The following is a 15,442-nucleotide window of genomic DNA, read 5'->3' as shown; positions in this document are numbered from 1 at the left end:
GTGAAGTACCAAGTGATTTAAAAAACAGAGTCATCAGCATACTTCATGATGAGTTTCCCGTTCCAACACGGGATCAGCGCTTCAATGAAGACCTGATGAAGATTCGAATGCGCGAATACTGCAAACACAAGCGTTCCGAAGTGCAAAAAGCAATCAAGAATGGGTGGAATAGGCCAGATTGGCTGGCCAAAGAAGATTGGAAGAATGCGAAGAAAGCAGCGCGCGAGAATCCTGACAAGTGGAAGCAACAAAAGGATGCAGCCAGAGCGCGAGTAGAGGCAGGGAGCTCGCACCACTTGGGGAGCGGTGGATGGGCATCATTTGAGGCCGATTTTGTAAGTCTTTTCACATTGCTCTTTATGCATGTTCGATAGTTTAGGGTTTATGAGTTTTTTAGTTCTAACATAATGAAATCTTTGTATGTTTTGACAGTGGTCGATGACAGGACGTGATCCCACACCGTACGAGCGCGAGTACACAGGCAGGAAGGGCTTAAACGCCCTGATGGACATTCTCAGTTCTCGCGGCGGCATGGTTAGTATTAGGGTTTACTCTTTTTTATTTTTTGTATTGTTTTATAAATGTCGTTATATGTTTATACTTACTGAAAGCTGTCTTATTGTCTTTTTTTGCAGAATCCGACAGATACGCCGCTTGGACGCGATGAGACGTCTGACTAAACGACGTCAGTTTAGCCGTAGCTAGATAGCATTAGTTTAGGGTTTCTCATAGCTTATGTATCATGAGACGGATTTTATATGTCTTTTTGAACCATGTATATTATTACATTTGTCACCGCAGTTCCTTTTGCCAATCAATTCTTTATGCCTATGATGTTGTACAATTGTCATTATTACATTTGCCAATCAATTCATTTTGCCTATGATGTGTACAATTGTCAATTTTGCAAACAATGCGTCTTGTGGGTGACTATTTTGGGTCTATTATCTACCTTTGCACTTTTTTTAAAAAGTGAATCAAGTACAATATGGTTGATGGGTGGCAGGGCATTCAATGCCCTGCCACCAAAAAAATATTCTCTCGGGCGTCGCTATAAGCGTCGCTATTTATGGCTCTGTAGCGTCGCTATGAGCGTCGCTATAGTCTGCAGTGTAAACGTCGCTATAGGCGTCGCTATATAGCGACGCTCATAGCGACGTATATAGCGACGCCTATAGCGACGCTCTCGTAGCGACGCTCGTAGCGACGGTTTTAGCGACGCCGGGGGTTATAAAAACCCAATGTATTTCCGTCGCTAACAACGTCACAAGAGCACACAACCTCTTGTAGTGTTCACCTCTATCTGCAGTGATTTTTTCCACACAACCATAACGGCAAATCACCTCATCAAGAAGGAATTTGCACACAGCTTCTGTGGTTTTAGCTCTTAATGCTCTTCCTTCAACCTAGTTAGTTAGGTCCTCTCGTGCAAGAACCAAGTATCTCATCTGCCAGAGTCCTAGAGTCATTGTGACTAAATCCACAACCCATTTATAGTGCATGGCTAGTGGATATGTAGGGTGCAATCCATCACGATGTCGAACATTTGAATACACTTGACAAGTTACACATGTCTCTACAAACTGAGATACATCTTTATACATACCCTTCCACCAGTATTTTTCTTTCAACTTGGAGAAGGTTGCCCACACACCCCTGTGTCCAGCCCATAGACTCTCATGAAACTCTTGCATGAACTTTACTTGAGTCTCTTTTTTTCATATAACCCGTTGTGGTGTAGCACCCTTTTGTTTAGGATGCTTCCACAAGTAACCATCCCTCAAAAAGTACCCATATGCTTTCCTGCGTATCCTCTTGAATTCTTGTTCAGACCAATCATCCTGTTTTGTTAGAGTACTCAAGTAGCTTCCAATAAGAAGCCAATCACCTTCATAAAGCTCTTTCAAGAATGATTCAAGTAGATTAGTCATGCAAACATTGTTACCTTTGACATGAGAGATAGAATAGAACTTTGTACCTACATCATCTCCCTCATCAATCATTTGTGACTCATCTTCATACCTTGCCCTTGATAGCATATCTGCCACTGTATTGTCTTTACCTGCAATGTGCTTAAACTCAGGATTTAAGGACTTAATGTAGGCAATCCACCGCAACATAGCAATGTCTGGTGTTGAGCAGCTTGTAATCATCCCAAGAAGTGGTAGACAATCTTTTTCTACAACCACACATGCACCAATTAGGTACTCTTTCCCACTTTTCAAGACTGTAACCATACCCCATAACTCTCTCTTTATCTGTGGATAGTTTCTTTGGCGAGCACTTAGTACCTTTGCTCCAAATCTTACCACATACCTGTGTCCTTCTTTGTCATCTTGCCCTATTGCCCATCCAATCCCTGTAGGACTGGTATCTACTGTCACAATCACTAGCCTTTGACACTCATAGTCTACCTTTCTCAAAGTCGTTGCTGACTGGAGCAACTTTAGCTTTTTCATGGATTTTACATGTGATTTTGTCCATTTAAACTTCTGATTCTTTCTAAGCAGCTGATAAAGAGGATCAGCTACATGTGCATAATGTGGAATCCAAATAACATAGAAGACACATGCTCCCAGAAACCTTCTAACCTCAGTGATGCTAGTGCATGTTTCTTTCATTCTTTGGATGGCATCTACCTTTGTTGGACAAGGTTTCCTACCATATGGCCCGCACATGTGCCCCACAATAAGCACTTCATTGACACCAAACATAGACTTTTTCTCTGACAATGTAAGATTCACTTCTTCCAACCTAGACAAAATTTTATCACAATCATTTATGTGATTTACCACAAACCTGCGACATCCCTTGAGATCCAAAGCTTCATCTTTGTCACTTCCTTCACATCCTTTGATAGGCAAATCATCAATGAAAGGCATTATGATTTGAGGAATAAAGTCACGTAAGACCTTATTCATCCCATTCATCATATGTGCAACCGAGTTGGTTGCTCCCTGTGGCAAGGTACACAACCTTACCAAACCCAAAGGTGTCCTCATGGTTGTCAAGTCTCTGATTTTGATTGCAAGCTGAAATTGATCATACCCTAAGTAGAGATCCCCCATTGAGTAGATTGCCCTCCCTGCAAATGCCTTTGCAAACTCATCCACAATTGGACCTGTACCTACATTTCTAATTGTCACCTTGTTCACTGGTTGCATATCTTGGATGAAGCGTAGAGAACCATTCTTCTTCGGAACTGTGAACCACCTGTTTGAGTATGGAGCACAAGAAGGCTCCAAGATTCCCATTTTGATTTTCTCATTCAGTAGCTCTACTAACTTTGGCAAATGAGCCTTTGGAACCGGAATAGGCCGCAGATTCCAAGGCACATGAGGTATTGTGAAAATTACCATAGGAGCTACAATAGAAGGATCAACACATCCTATCTCATGTGGCTCAAATGCAAAAGCCTTACCATGCTTTGAAAGCATTTCTTTGAAGCACTTTGTCTCCTCCTGTGTTAGAAACTCCTCGCGACCAATCTGCAGTCTTGGAAAGACTCCTTTGTGAAGGTATGCCCAATCTTTTTAGGATTCCTCAAACTTGGTTGTAAATAAGCCTGCTCAATCTTTTCCCTGTTGTTGGGTGGTAAGGGTGAAGCTACTGGTTTCACCTTCTTTGCTACACTCTTGTATTTAGTTTCAACATGGACTTCTGGGCCAACTGTTTGGCTTTCTTTAAAGGCTTCTATTACTTGATACATTTCCATAGAGCAAATCCACAACTTCATTTTCAAGATGCAAATTAGACCCCATTACAGCATCAAGCTCACCCATAGTATCTACAAAAGAAACTTGTTCACACAAACCCAAAACATTTTCAGTAGGCTCTAGCAACCCGCTCTTTTTCATGCTTATTTTTACATTATGCACATATTGCCTCTCACATCTCTTAAAATCTTCAAGTTTTGTAAAACATACTGATCCATTCTTTGTTACCAAGGAGCTCGTTGAAAACGCTTCACCTATTTTTGGATCAGTCGAGACCCTTTTTCTTTTTGTACCACTGCAATCCCGCTTTACAATGGTACTTGGCCAAAACCCAGGCCAAAACCCATCATTTCTCTATGATCATAAAACTCTTTGCTCACCTTTGGTAGAGGATGTTCTCTGAGGTTGTCACGATTTCTTTCATGGTTCACACAAACTGTGAGAAATTGGACAGCTTGTTTACCATCTTTGCTACGTATCCTAGCATATGCTGAACCATCATCTATTACCTTTGTTTCCATTCGAACTCCCACAATGTAGGGCTGTCCAAGGATGAGATGATATGAAGATGTATCCTGTACAAAGAAGTTTTGGTCAATCTTTACATCACCTATTGTTACCTTCACACCTGGACATGCTGCATACAATTCACCGGATGAATTGTTTGCCACTTTTACCATCCAGCCATGATCTGTGTCCATCGACCATTTGCACTTGTTGTAGAGACTCTTTGACATTATGTTTATTTCTGAACCATGGTCAATCAAGGTAACAAATGGCTCTTTAAGATCACCTACCTTGACCAAAGTTTCTGTAGTAGCCCTTGCCCAATGACTTCGTGAATAGTAACTCCTAGGAATATCTTCAACTTCTTCATCATCATTTGAGAAATACACTTGCTTCACTCTCCCATTAGATTGGTAGCATCCTACCACAGCTCCATCATTCTCCTTATTTTGCAGTTGCATCCCTTGTGTCTTTGAGGTTTCCCCTTCAACATGTGGACGAGAAACTTCAGCAAGGGTTTGCCTCTTCCTCTTGATGATGTCAATGATCTCCTCATGGAATTCACACTTTGCAATGCCAAGAACTTCTCCCAGAGTAAACTCAATCTTGCTATTCAAGATCCTTTCCTCCAAGACTTCCTTTAAATCTGTAGCAACCTCAATATCAGATTGTAGTTTATAAGTTGGGCCTTTTGTCTTACCTTTCGTTGGCTCTTTCTTCTTTCCTGTTGTAGACTCCTCCATGAGTACTTCAGGTGGAGATGCTCCTTGTGTTGAGGGTGTTTGAGAAGGCATTGAGTCGCTTCTTCCCCCACTTCTAGAAGCTCTTTTTGATGGTCCTTCATCAACATTCTCACGTCTACGCTTCTCTTCTACAATTGCCTCATTTTGTTGGCATTTTGTAATGTAGGCATGCACTGACAATGAGTCCACTGGATCATTCCATCCTGTTTCTAGACGTATGCAATCACCTGCTTCATGTAGAATCTCTTTTGTAAGCTTTCCCTTTTTAGCTAATTGCATGACATTTGGCCAAATTTGACCATGATGGTCACTCACCTCTTCATCACAAAAATGTTCAATTTTTACTCCATAAGTAGCTACCTCAACTGAAGAGGTGGCATGCTTAGTTGCCATATCTTCAACTAAGGTTTGCATTCCCCCCTTCCCAAAGTTAGTTCTCAAGGATCGACCTGTCTCTCTTAAGTGGATTTTACCATCCTTAAAAAAGGCAACATCTTTTGACAAAGCATCACTAAAATCATCACAATCCCTTCTTACATGGTCTGTACTATCACACCAAATACATCTATTAACAAACCCTTCTTTGGGCTGTTGTCTTTGCCTAGGAAGTGGCCCTGATGGTTGGCCTTTTTCTTCAAGCTTTGAAAACTTCACCTTCAAGTCACGCATTCCCTTCACAAGCTCATCTATCATGGACTCATCAAACTTAGGAGCGATAAAAGTAGGCTTTACCATTTTGTCAGAAGTTGAGGTGGAAGGACTTGTAGTGTTTACTACCATCTTGTCCCTTCTTCTTTGTCGTTTGGCAAGCAGTGAGACAGCACCTTCAACCTCATTCTAGTCGGTCTTTAGTCCTTGCTCAGCATCTTTATCTTCAAGAAGAAGCTCCAAATTTTATTGAAACTCTTTACCTGCAGCTTGTAAGAAAAGATTTGTCTTCTCTGCATCTAGTGTGTCCCTTTCTGTCCTGGTGAGTTGTGCATAGCGCCGCTCAAATTCCCTAAGTAGCTCTGTTATTGATAGTCCTTGCTTTGGCTTGACTACCCATTCTAAGAATGTCCTTTTGGTCACTCTCTCAGAGTCCTCCATGAAATATTCCTCCTTTAAAGCTACTTTGAGTTCTTCCCAATTTCTCCCATGCCCATCTTTAATTACCCTAACATGCTCTCTAATTTCTGGAGCAACAACTAGCTCAAAGCTTTGAATCATCTCACCTTCTGACACGCGATGCAACTCTATCTCCTTCACATACTCGCGTAAGTACTTGGTTACATCTTTGCCATTGAACTGATCCATTCTATTGACGACTGCTTGTATGGCCTTCGTTGCTAAAATCTCCCTTCTTTCAATGGCATGTTGTTGTTGCATGAACATTGCAAATGCTTGAAACATTTGCATTGTTGCTGGGTCAAAATGCATACCCTGTTGCTCAACATGATCACCCATGGTTATCCACAAAATCTCACCCTGGTAGTTTCGCGTCGGGTTCACCAAAAATATGTCGAGAAATTTGCGGTCTTACCAGGAAAGCACCGGGCTTATGGCTGTGAGAGTTTGTGAGAGAACTGAACAAAAACTATATGAAGGATTTAAACCATAGATGCCATGAAGACTAGGGTTTGGAAAGAAGTGCAATCAAAGAAGATTCACTCTTTCTCTCTTGCACTCACACACACAAAGAAAGAACACAAAAGCAAATGTCAAAACAATACGAAAATGAAAACATCAAGGCTATGGTCATATCGTATCATGGGTAATATGAAAGGGTTAATAGATGAGTTAATGGCATTCAATCTTGGCTGATCAAATAGGCTACGAATTGTTCTTTGGAATTGTAGTTTTGTGCTTACCATAATATATATATTTTGTCTAGTGATTGGGATTAATTGTGTGTACAAATCCTCTTGGTTCATAGCAAGATAACTACGCTTATGTCAAAAGAAAAGTTATAGTCTATGAGAGGTAGTATGATGGGATCCGGTGATATAAGTATTTCATTAAGCCTTTCTGGGCCAAAGAGAAACACTATACGTTGTTGAACGTGTATTTTTCGGCTAATCCATACGTTAATTCTAATAGATCGTACAGAGTGAAAGCGGTAGAAATGATCATCATGTGGGTTATTCATCTAGGATAGTATGTGAGAAATGTAGATATGAGAGAAGTGAAGAGATGAGAAGTTTCCCTCCCAAGCCTTATTCTTGCCCGTAGGCAATAAGGATACTGCGGGGAGAGATGTACTTGTAGCAAAGAGAACCTAGAGAGGATGAATTACTAAGAATTAGAGAGATAGGTTTGGTTAAGGAGATGAGATTAGATACATATATATATATGTTGGATTAGAGATGAAAATAAAAACAACAAGAAATCAAGAAAACATCAATGTAGAACACATCTTACTTGAAACCCTTCGGCACCATTATTGATGGGAGAGAGAAGAAGAGGGGAGCACTCCACTTTGATTGATACGCCAAGACCACGACCTTCTTTGATTAAAGTTGATCTTCCAAGGATAGCATGCAAGAATGGCTAGTCTTCCTCTAGGAGAAAGTGTAGGCTTAAGCTTATGTTAATGACTAAGTATAATTTGGCATTACTACTCCCTCCCTCATGAATTCCTCTCATCAATGGCTTGAATGCTTGAGTTCCTTTTCAAGGAAGAAGAGGTCCCCTTTTATAGGTGAAGGGAACCCCCAAGGGTTTACACAAGAAGAGAGGAGCCAGTGTGAATAGGAATTGGAAAAGTTGAAAATGAGTTGTCCCTGCATGATGTGGGCAGACTGGGGTCCAGTATTTTGATAATATCTCCTCAACTGTGGCTCCAAATAAAAAAGTAAAAATCTGGGCAAAAACTTAAGCTCATTAGCTACGATTTTCATTTTAAAATCATTTTCCAATTCGGATTGGAACCTTGTGTAAAAAATTCATCAAAATAGGGTCCATTTTTGGAACAAAAGTCTTCCCGTGGTCTCCTTAGCCTAGACTTTCATTTAATTCCAAAGGACACCTCATGCCATATGAAAGCATGACATTGCTCCTTGACAAAGTTTTGTAATCATGCTTGCAATAATGCATTAAAATAAGTGTATCTTTGAAATCATGCCACCTACTGTCCCACTAGGATTTGATTCCCTCCTAGTAGCTATTTAAAAAGAAATATAAGAAAAGTATAAAAAATACATAGAATATATATATATTGGAGTTTACCCTAGATATAGGATCTAGCTAGGGTGTGAGATGATAATGAGATAGTAGAAATAAAGAATCAATGCTTTTTGCCCTAAGTTAAAGAGGCGGAGCTATTGAGCTTTTCCCATAGTATTTTCTGATGGTAAAGTAAGGATAGGTTACCCTTGAGAAAAATAATAGGATGAGATAGAAGGCTTATTATTATACTTAAATATGCATATGTACATTATAGGAAAGATAATTATGTATCTAAAAAGTTACAAGATAGATCTTGTAGCATGCGTTCCCACTATGTACGTGTCACAGCACGACAGCGTAGGATGTCTTAAGGCCATTTTTAGGTCCAAATGAAATTCTGAGCATACCATTGTGTTACAGGACTTAAGGGGAGTCTCTGAACCAAATTTTGTTAAATTTTGAGCATATAGACATCCTACGCGTAGGATGTCTCTAGGCCAGTTTTAGGGTCTAACTATAATTTTGACCATACAGAAGTGTTCACAGTGTCACAGAGATCCCAAATCTTCTTTTAAAATTGAATTTGGACTCATTTTGACCAGTCTAAACGCATTTCACTGTTTTGGCCATAACTTTCACAAACGGTATCGGATTGGAAAAGTTTTTATATCAAAACGTAGCCTGAGAGCTGCTCTACAGATCTTAGAGCAAAACATGAACTAAATGTATTGCCAATGGCAACTATTTAGTTCAACTTTGAAAAAAACGTCGTTTGAGGCCTCAAAATACATCCGCAAGTTAGGGGTGTCTAAAAGCGACAATTTGCGAGAATTGTGACGAAACGGTTGCGGTTTTGGACATAGTTTCGACTTTTCCCTAACCAAAGCACTTGAACACAGTGGACTAAGTCTACTTGAACCAAGAAAAAGCTCTTAAGCCCAGAAATCATGTCTACCCTAGATTCAAATGCAACTTACACAAGCTTGGAGATCCTGACGATAGAGGAATATCCTCCCACAATGGATCTTCCAAACTTGCAATTGATAAAGACCCATCTTGTTGAGAGAGTTTGGATAATTGGTCATGAGAGTGAAGGACTATATAGATACATTGACGACAATGAGGTCAATCTTTATAGGTGCTCAGATCCATACCTAGAAGAGATAACGGATTACAAGCTCTTATATGTCTACACATACGGAGTCGACTGTCAATGGAGATCTATAGTTGTCGACAAGTATGGACGAGAATACAGAGTTGTAGAAAGCACAAATCCACAGACTGTACTAGAAAGAGGTGGATATTTGGTCAATGAAGTACCACAAATGCCTCCACCAAACACGAGAATTCCTATAGGAATTCGAAGAAGAGAGCCACCAGGATTCCCTTCAAGAGCAATAACGAGAGAAGGATTGGGAGAGTCTCTGGTTAGAATTGTAGACAATCGACGAGTTAGACCATCCCAAGTCCAGAAATGGGTAAATAGAAAATACTCCGAAGATAAAGATTCGAGAGATCACGTAACGGCTTTTAAAAGAGTGATTAGAGTGGAGGAAGTTTCAAATTTTGCGACACAGTTTGCGGGATTTGGATTGACTCTAGAAGATGATGCAGCTACATGGTTCGACTCGGTGGGAAAATGGAATTTTGAGATCCTAGATGAGCTGTTTGAGGAGTTTATTGAAGAATTCTCACCAAAAGGCATTGCTCACAACACGGTCTCGCAAATCCATAGATTCAAACAGAAAGAGAATGAATCAGTACGCAAAGCATCATTACGGCTCAAGAGATATGTTAAGCTTTGTCCGAGAGCGAAATTACCTACGCAAGCACGACTGCTGCTGATCTTTATCCAGGGAATGAGACATGCGGGCCTTTAGAAGGATCTACATATGATAAGGAGGATGACACTAAACGAGTTGATCAAAGAAGCTCTTTATCTAGTGGATAACTGTGAGGCATACAAAGAAACAGACTTAAAGAGTCAAGGAGATGACACATCCTCTCAGCACAGTGTTTCATAGATAAGTGAGTCCATTGCCAAGCCAACGGCACCTATTGATCAAGAAAAGCTTATAGACGACTTGGTCAAGAGGTTGATTCCTCTTGTAAGATCTGATTCGGGAGAGCCGAAGTGGTGTGAAATTGAGAGAAAATGGACGAACCATACGGGGGAAGAGTGCTATTATAGCATAGAAAATGCTAGGGAGAGGTATGTACAACCTGCTCCAGAAGCACCTACTCCACCTAGATACATTACGGGGAATGCGCCAAGACCAGTAGGAGTTTTAAGGCCACAGCTTTGTCTTAGGACAACAACCTTCGCTGCCAGGTGCTAGAATGCAGGTAGACATGAGATACATGCCAATGATGGAAGCATCAAATAAATCAACACCAGTACCAGCTACAATGTGGTATAGCAACCAAAGTGAGTACTACCCTTCGGAGCAACAAAATGTGACAGAAACACATGGAGTGGTGAGGCCGGTACAACCTCCACCTCCTGGGTTTCAGTCGAAAGAGAGAAGGTATGAAATGGATGAAAGGACATTGCGATTCATTGCAAATAGCGGCTTATCTAGGTCAAAGCTTGCTTATAGCCAAGAGGAAATGCTAAAAGGATCTCCTCAACCTCAACCAGAGACAGATTGTCACAAAAGTCGTGACAACCACTTGGTCAAACAATGTCCTCATACGGAGATCACTGAAGTAAATGCCTATTGTCTTGAGTGTGGCATTACTCACTTGATCCTCGATTGCCCGAAAACCCATGTGCGGAAAACACGTAGAATGATAGAGCTAAATTTTGAAAGTGCCCGAAACTGAAATTTATGAGTACCTACGCGTAGCTTATGTCACCACAATTCTATAGACTACTTACGGCCACAAATAGCTCGTAGATGCGTCGACGTGTGCGCTTCGTCTTGCGTGGAATGCTTGGCGTTTTCGCATAGCTCTCCTCGAGCCTACAACAATGGTGCAGTCGGATCTCCAATGTGTTGAGCGAGCCGGGCGTAGCAAGATGATAAAGCTCACGCTCACTCTCTTTCTCTCTCACACAAAGTAGACGGCAGCGCTAAAGTTTTGATTATGAAAAAGTACTCTTTTACAAAATGACCTAGGTACCTTATATACTAAGGCTACCTTAGGTTTAACCAAAAATGGGGTTGAAAGGGTCAAATGGCTTTGTATTTACAATCTGGAAGTGCCATTGCACCCCGGCTTCTGAAACTAGAATAACTACTCATTACAAATGACGTTTATAGCCATAATCTGCTGCATTTCATAACTCGCAAAAGATAAGACTTTGGTACGAAACTTGAGTTATGTTGTGTTTTTGACACAGCGGTCAACACACCCCCCTTCCGCGTTCATGTCGTCCCCGACATGACCTGATTGTCGATGGCGATGTGGTCTTTGCTATATAAAGCTTCTTGGTTCATGAAGATTCCTTGGTTTAGGCCATCCTTTTATTACCTCTAACTTTGATGGATCCATTTGGATGCCATCTTGAGAGATAATGTGACCTAAATACTGAATCTCTTGCAAGAAAAATTCACTTTTCTTTCGATTAACATAAAGTTTATTCTCTCTTAAAACTTGAAATATTACCTGAAGGTGTTGCTTGTGTTTGTCTAATGAATTAGAGCAAATGATAATATCATCAAAGAAAACTCTAGTAAAGGTTCAATGAGGCCTGGATAACTTCTCCATCAAGCGGTTGAATGTCTGGTGCATTGGTCAAGCCAAAAGGCATGACAATGTATTCATGAAGACCAAACGTAGTGCAAAATGCGGTCTTTACAATGTCTTGATCAACAATCCTTATTTGATGATAGCCACTTTTTAGGTCAATCCTACTAAAGTAGGTGGACCCTTGTAGCTTATCAAATAGGTCTTCTACCCATGGAACAGGAAACCTATTCTTGACTGTGATCCTATTTAGTGCTCTATAGTCGACACACATACGATATGTGCCGTCTTTCTTTTGCACTAGTAGCATAGGAGAACAAAATGGAGATGAGCTAGGCCTAACCATGCCCTTCTCAACTAACTCATGCACTTGCTGCATAATGTCCTCTTGTTGAGCTTGAGAAACTCTATAAGGAGGTTTGTTAGGCGGTGAACTTCCTGGAAGAAGTTCAATTGCATAGTCATCATTGCCTCGTTTAGGAGGTAGCTCACAAGGGATGTTGTCAATAAAGACATCTTGAAACCCCTTGAGAAAATTGGATAACTCTAATTCCTTTTGGTTGTGTATATTTTCTTTTGCTAAAACATTAGGTTCATTTTGAGAGTCTTTAACAAAAATCATGTACACGGAAACAAAGCTCTTTATTGACTTATTGAAAGCTTGCGTATGTACAATGGGTATGGTGTTACCCATTTCCTTAGCGTCTATGTACATATCTTTTTCCCTGAACTTAAAGGAGATTTTCCTTTCATGAAATTTAACATTGGAAGCCATGCAATCAAACCATGGTGCCAATAAGATTACATCCTCATGCTTGAGGGGAGAGATAAACAAGTCCTCTTTGTCCACATAGCTTTGGACATGGAGCCTCAATTTCATGATTAAGGGAGTGACTGAAGCTTCTTGCCCCTTGAAAGCACCGTCTGCGGCGGGTAGTACATCTCCCATATCGTAGGCTTGTATGCCTAGCTTGGTGGCCAACTCTATGGATATAAAATTGTGAGTAGAACCAGGGTCAAAGAGAATAAAAGCATCATGTTCTCTTACCTTTCCCCAAGCACGGCATAGAGGAGATCCTTTGTGGTGAGTTTCCTCCTCTTGGATTTCGACCAAGGTAGCTCTAGGAGGTTCATGGCAGGTGTTCTTTTGGAGACAAATGCGATACACATGCCCTTGCTCACGCACTTGAAACAACAGTTATCTTTGCGATAACGCTCAAGCTCTTCAGGAGAGAGTTTGTTTTTGCCTTTGTAAACTCCCTTCTCTTTAGCTTTGTTGGAGTTGCCCTTAGGAGACTTTTGGACATTGTCCTTCCCCTTAGGCTCATTGGAACCCTTGTTTTCTGTGGGCTTAGAATTTCTTTTAGCCCCTGTTTGGAAATTGATTCGAGAAGCCACAATAGTATGGTGTATAACCGCTGATATGGTGCGTGGCCTTTGAGAGTTGACATACTCAACCATTTCTTCAGTTAAGCCCGCACAAAATTGTTGCTTTTGCTCTCCAAAATCCAACTTCTTGAAGACAGTGGCTTTGAGTTGTAAGTCCCAAAACTTGTCTACATATTTGTGAATGGATTCGTAGGGAGAGAGTTTCAAGATTCGCCATTCGGTGAGTACTTTTTCTTTGTTATCGGTTGCCAAAAACTGCTTCATAATGGAAGCTCTTAAAGCTTTCCATGTTCGTGGAGCTTCACCGTTGGCCCATAGGCTAGACCACCATTGTCTGACAGACTTTTAAAAGTGCATAGCTACATGTCGTAGCTTAGATGACTCCGTGAAGCCCTCATCTCCAAATGCTGCATCGAATTGTTGGATAAAGGCCAAGACTTTGTCCGTAGCACCAAAGGTGCCATCATAGGTAAGGAAAGAGATTCTCTTCCCTCCCTCTTTGAACTTCTTGAGCTTGGATGACCTCTTCCATGCGGCATAGGATTTCCTATGGCCTCTTCTTTTTGTTGCACCATTACTTTCTTCAGGAGATGGAAGATCTAGAAGAGGGTGACCTCTTTCTCGCCTTTTTCTTGCCTTGATCTTCATTGTCTTCACCATCACTTTCATAAGAGGAAGAAGATGAAGAAGATGGAGAAGAGGGTGTCCTTTTTCTCGCCTTTTTCTTCTCTTGCTTTTTGTCATCTCTCTTTGAAGTATGGTGTGGAGAAGTATGCAATGGTCTTCTCCGTTTTGGAGGTGATGGAGAGCGTTTAGCCCGCCGTCTTTGTGGAGCCATCTCCATCGAGGTGGCGGGAGACTCACTTATTTCTCGTTCCTTCGGTGGAGGCTCTTGATTTCTCCTTTGAGAAGTCATCAAGGAGAAAATTTCTGAGCCCTTCATATGGATCCTCTTCTTCTTTCTGAATCGGAGAGAGGCCTCTTTTGGAAGTCTCACAAGGAGGCTTCCTAGGTGCTCTCTCGTCATGGTGGGGAGCTTGGAGAACCCCATGAGCACGAAGCTGCCGTTGCACTTCACTTTGGAGGGATGGATTGCCCATGGCATTAGTAGCCTGCTCATTAGCAAAATCAAAGTTATCAACATTAATTTCACTCTCTTTACTATTGTCAACCATTCTACAACTTTTAGGCGTAAAATTTTTAGGTGTACTTTGGCACTTCAAGCCCTAGTTGCTACTCCTCTTTACCCCTTTAGAAAAAGCACTCAAGCTACTGTACCCATGGCTCAAATACAATTAATTGCAAGGAATAGAATAGAGGGTAGTTCAACATCAAAATAGCACCGGCTCCTGTCAAGCTTCTACCATCTCAATAGTGGTTAAGCCGTAGGCAAGCCCCGTAGGACTCCACTATTAAGGCCATAGATCTCGACGATGATGCCCCGTTAACTGGACAAAGGCAGGTGCACTGCAAGGCTGAAAAATCCCTATTCTACTTACTCACATGCAATTAATATTACCAACCATTTACAGCTAGCTTGAGGACCTCCCTTCTTGAGCAAGAAAAGAGAAACCTTGTGCTCTGATACCAATGTAACATTTAATGGCCTAGTAACTTGTGTGTAGCGAAAAATAGTATGAACATAGTGAGCATTTCATTAGAATAGATTCCTAATGAGAATAACAAGAGTGCCTGGGTGGAGAGAGCAACAAAAAGCATAACACCTAGTTAGATAGCATGAACAATAGTTCAAAAGAGAGAGAAATTAAGCAATTCACAATAGTTGAGGACCGGATTTGCATGGAGCTGGTCCCTCCTACAAAAGGCTTTGTATTATGGTTTCTCCTATCAAGAGAGACATTTTACAATACAATTCTTTGTGTTCCTTCAATACTAGCTAGTGCTATGAATATGGAAACTTCAAGCACTAAGCAGAACACTTATTAAACACAACATCAATTCCCTCACGGTCTCAGACCCAAGACCTCACACACCTTCGAAGATGGTGAGAGCTAGCGGAGTATGAGAGTAGATTGAAAGGAAGAAGGATTATTCTTACGAGAAAGATTTACATCTCCTCACATAATCACTCTTATTAGCATAGCTTAGCTTAGTAATTAGCATGGTAGAGGAGATGAGCATGCATTGAGGCTTGGCTCTTGGTTGGATTTGCATCACAAATCCAAGAGTTGTTGGTGTAGGCCTCCCTTCTCACAAGCTTGGAGTAGGTGGTAAGCTTTCCATTAA

Source organism: Adiantum capillus-veneris, chromosome 25 (assembly GCF_014529385.1).
Source record: "Adiantum capillus-veneris isolate H3 chromosome 25, ASM1452938v2, whole genome shotgun sequence".
NCBI lineage: Eukaryota > Viridiplantae > Streptophyta > Polypodiopsida > Polypodiales > Pteridaceae > Adiantum > Adiantum capillus-veneris.
Note: the sequence above shows the minus strand (reverse complement) of the source record.